Consider the following 5,000-nt stretch of genomic DNA (forward strand, 5'->3'; position numbering starts at 1 on the left):
ACTAACGAACTCAGGTGTAAAATATTAATTCATAGGAAAGCAGTAACTTCAAAATGTCCAAATAAAACGTGAGACTGTGGGTTAACGGTAGGTTACCTTCAAGTTACTGACATCTTGGTGACACCCACCGATACACGACAAATTTACCATAACACTGGGACTTTAAAGGAACCTAAAGAACTCAGGTGTAAAATATTCATTCATAGGAAAGCAGTAACTTCAAAATGTCAAAATAAAACGTGAAAACACACTTATCCGGCGCTAATGGACAATGATACACCTGCCGAAACTATCCAACGTCCAATCAACAGGAACTCAAACTTCGGGGACATTTGCATGAACTAAATGGTTTGATATATTGCAATAGCGTGATTGCTTTGTTTGCTACCTAGTAACCGACTTATAAATTTTACAGCCGGCCACGGAAAGTCATACTGGTTCAAGATAGGAGGTTTTCTTATTGTATGGTTTCAGCAGTGGTCTACCTTAAGGTAAAAAGTTTAGTTTTTTTCCCGAATTTTTATTCGCAGCAGAAAAGAACTGACAGGCATAATAGGAAATGAAGTATTTCTGCATTTTAAATAATAACCGTGTAGTGCCAATTAAGTTTTTGTGTCAAGGGCCACATGCCAGCGAGATAATCTCTTTCGTTGAAATATTTCAACCAATATTTCAGTCTCAACCCATGAAAACTCGATGATGTGGAAACGTGCTTTGTTAAATGCGAGCTTATGCCTTATTGCCAATAACTGACAATCTTTTTTTTATCTTAAAAGCGTGATAGTTAAGAAACTCAAATAGCCTATTTCGTAAGTATTGAAAACATTATTCTTGTTTCGTTGGTGGGAACTTTATCGTTGATCACTCTTTCCACGAGAAAATAGTTTCCTTCCTTCTTTCAACATTTGACATCCGAATCAACTCCTCAAACACGGTTAATTGCCGTTTAGTTGAATAGCTAAGCATATGGCCCCTTTTATTGGCTTCCAAATATTTCCGTTTTGTAATTTCTTCGTTTGTTTTGAATTATGAGCAATTCCAAACTATGACAAAAACCAGTTTTTTATACTTCCTACTTTTAGATGTGGCAGTTAGTTACACTTCGCGGAAGAATAGGTAGCGAAACTCTTTAAACGTGTCTGGAAAGGAAATTTAAGAGAAGTAAAATGATTTGAGTTTTCCAACATCTAAGGAACGCTGTCATAAAGACGTCAGTAAGAACAGAAATCGAGAAGATGGTTATTTTCCGTAAGGTTCCCTTCACAGCAGTTAAAATGAAAATTCATCATCAGGCTCGCGTTTTCACGTCCCTCCATTGCCTGTGAAACAGACCAAATTGAATGACTTTCCAACATCTGCATAAATTTGTAAAATTTTATTCGTTTAGCCAACCTGGAACGCTTGCTACGAAGAGTATGCATGTGTCCTCATTGAGTGGTTACCATAGAAACAAATAGTTGTGTATTCTATTTCATCATCACATTCAGTGTAGGGATCCAAAGGGGATTGCTCAACCCTATCCCAGAAATCAATGCGAATCCTTTCCCGCTCCCTGGCGGACGTGCTTACAATAGCTCTGCGAAATTTGGCCGAATTTCTTCGAAAATTACAGTCCGAAGGACTCAAGTTGAATATTTCTTTTGACTCTTCGACTCGAAGAATCCACAGTTGCTCACAATATGCTGCAATCAGCCGTGGCCTCAACCAGGGGCACCCAACGTCAATTTTCGGAAAATATCTGTTCGAAAGACGATTTGAGATCTAGTTTTTTCGGAACATTTGTTGTAAAATTTCTTGCTTGCCTGCCTCTCCTAGGATTTTCGAACATCTGAAAAATGGTATAATTGCCCATTTTTAACGGATTTTTACCCTAAAAAGGTGACCTAGAATTTTCTGGAGCATTTTTTCTGGTGGAAATTTTCGAAAAGGTAAGTTTTGTTCCCTATAATTTTCGGATCACTAGACTTTCAGCTAGGAAATCCGAACAGATGAAAAATTTTTAGGGGATAAAAATATGCCTATTTCTACCGTTTAAATACAAAAATACGTTTAACAATGCTATGTTTAAGTGGTTTTGAACTATATTCTCGTTGAGTGCCCCTGCCCAACCGAGACGTCAAAACTTGGCGGGGACGATCACTTGAAGAGCTCCACTGGAGATATTAATTCTGTCCGAGACTCACAGAGTTCGAATCAGGACAGAGAGAAAACCACAAAACCAAAGAAGAAATTAGTCCCTAGCGGAACTTCTGCTTCTCAAACCTCATCAGCGAACAAGAGTACCGCTAAATCCTCGGTGACTCACACATCGACCGCGAGGTCCACTGATCAGTCCACTCGTGTTTTGCACGATCTGAAAGAACTGAAAGACTTTCAGCATCAGTCACTGACTTAGATGCAGCAGCTGATTACTACAATGAACTCCACGCAATGGAAGTTCTCACCCAGGCTAAAACGTCTCGTAAGAGGAAAAGAGATGAAACGAGTGAATCGGAATCCAGCGAGCACAAAGATGCTGAAATGGCGGGAAACCCGCCCAACATTTCCAACGAGGTCGATGACCTTTTGCAGCTGGCTCAAGAAAGCGCTCCAAAACCGATGAGGACGAAGTCCTCGGAGAACTTACCAAACTTTATGACTCCGAAAGAACAGTAAGCGATCCTGTGAATACTAAATTAGCCTCTCTTATTGACAAAATGGTCAAAACAAGCCTCAGTGAAGAGAAAACAAAAGAAAAACACGAGATACAACCGACCAGAAAACTGTGAAAACCCTATAAGCACAAGAATAAATCCAGAAATCTGGAGCAAGGTTAGATCTAATACTAGATCCAGAGCTGAAGAGCATTATTCCCATTGTCAAAATTGCTGACAAGTAGCTGGAGTTAAAATCTAACTCAAAATTTGCATCAGGGAGTGATGTGTTTGAGTTCCTTTAACTCTCACTAGACTCCCTAGCTCTTCTGGGACACTCTATTAATGAGCTAAATCTCAAACGACATGAGCTGATAAAACGTGATCCAAATGATCCGTTCAAACAACTATGCAACTCACAAAATCCTGTAACCAAAATGCAATTTGGAGATGACTTGCCAAAGTCAAAAAAGGAAATTTCTGAAACCAAGAAAGTCGGTGCCAACGTTTCATCAAAGCATCCAGCACAATACCACAGACACTCAAGAGGGCCGTTCTTTCCCCATCGCCAGCACAATCAGTATCATAAGCCTTTTTTATGGAAGTCTCAGGGTCCGGTGAAGAGATCACTCCCGGACCACAAAAGGAAGGGGAAACCCGAACGGACTGTCGCTGAAGTGATTGGCCTTATGGTTGCAAGTTTTCCTGGGGTAATGTATGGGCCACTTTACTACAGACAACTTGAAATAGAAAAAGTGGCTGCGCTGAAACAAAACAAAGGCAGTTTTGACTCTTTCATGAATTTTTCACATAAGGCAAGATCTGACCTTCAGTGGTGGATTGAGAATGTTACAACCACATCAAACACTGTCACCCATGGTAACCCCCAAGTCACAATTTACTCAAATGCATCCCTGACCGGTTGGAGAGGGGTTCTTAATTCCACATCAACTGGGGGGCAGTGGTCTGAGGATGAATCCAAAAGCCACATCAATTTCCTTGAGATCTTGGCATGCTTCCTCACCTTGAAGGCATTCTGCTTAGAAGTTCAAAATTGTCATGTGAAAGGTGTGATTGATAATACAACTGCTATATCATATATCAATAGCATGGGAGGTCGAAGCCTCTTGTGTAATTAAATAACCCGGGAATTGTGGGTGTGGTGTGCACAACATGGTATATGGTTGTCTGCAGTGCACATTCCTGGAAAACAAAATGTTTTAGCAGACAAAGAGTCTAGGGAAAAACGATCAGATTCGGAATGGAAACTCAACTCCCAATTGTTTGAAGGTGTAATACCTCCTTGGGGCACTCCTTCAGTAGATCTGTTTGCTTCCAGGTTGAACTACCAGTTGAGACCCTTTGTCTCCTGGAGACCTGATCCAGAGGCACTGGCTATCGATGCATTTTCCCTTAACTAAAAGGGACAAAATTTTTATACTTTCAATCCATTTCCACTCATCAACAAAGTTCTCCAGAAAGTAGAACAGGACCAAAATCAAAGCATCCTTATTGTACCAATGTGGACAACTCAAGTATGGTTCCCCAAGTTATTACGCCTCCTGACAGATCACCCACTTTTGTTTCCAAAGGGACCAGGGACACTGACTCTCCATTCAATCAGGACAAAGTACATCCTCTTCAGAAAACACTAATACTTCTAGCATGCAAATTATCAGGAAATCTCTCACATCAAGAGGCGTTTCGGAAAAAGCTGCTAAAGTTATATTACAATCCTGGAGAGGGAGTACGCACAAACAATACTCCACTTACCTCAACAAATGGCTATTGTTTTGCAGCTCAAGGGGTCTTGATCCATACCAAGCCACTCCCACACAAGGTCTAGACTTTATAACAGAACTGTGTGAACAAGGGCTAGGACATAGTGCTATGAACACTGTGAGGTCTGCCTCACATGTAGTACACATTCCTTCAGGGGTTTCATTTTGGAGAACTTCCTATTGTTAAGCAGTTTCTAAAAGTAGTTTTTCAACAAAAACCTGCATTACCAAGATACACTGTCACTTGGGACCCTTCTATTTTATTAGCCTATTTGAAGACTTAATCCCCAGTTAAAGAATTGTCACTGAAAATGTTGACGTACAAGACTGTTGCCTTGCTGGGAATTTTATCAACACAGAGGTGTCAAACCCTTTATGTTTTGGACATTCGGAACATGGTAGTGAACAATTCCATTGTCAAGTTTTCGATTGGAGACAAACTAAAACAAACCAAACCTGGCAAACATCTACATGACTTGGAGTTTCCATCATATCCCACTGATGTTAGACTTTGTGTTGTTGATGCTGTTAAAGAATACCTAGCACGCACCAAACCGCTGCGAGGCATTGTTACTAGTTTGTTTGT

General features: G+C 40.4%; 1 protein-coding gene across 1 annotated transcript in view; it reads left to right on the plus strand.

Moving 5' to 3' along the window:
• The first annotated feature begins 408 nt into the window (after nucleotides 1–408).
• Nucleotides 409–5,000, plus strand: part of LOC138007051 (dentin sialophosphoprotein-like) — a 25,950-nt gene continuing 21,358 nt past the window's right edge. The window contains exon 1 of the mRNA XM_068853725.1: nucleotides 409–491. The gene's annotated coding sequence lies outside the window, so the exon portion shown is untranslated. The remainder of the gene's footprint in view (nucleotides 492–5,000) is intronic.

Source organism: Montipora foliosa, chromosome 6, assembly GCF_036669935.1.
Source record: "Montipora foliosa isolate CH-2021 chromosome 6, ASM3666993v2, whole genome shotgun sequence".
NCBI classification, from domain to species: domain Eukaryota; kingdom Metazoa; phylum Cnidaria; class Anthozoa; order Scleractinia; family Acroporidae; genus Montipora; species Montipora foliosa.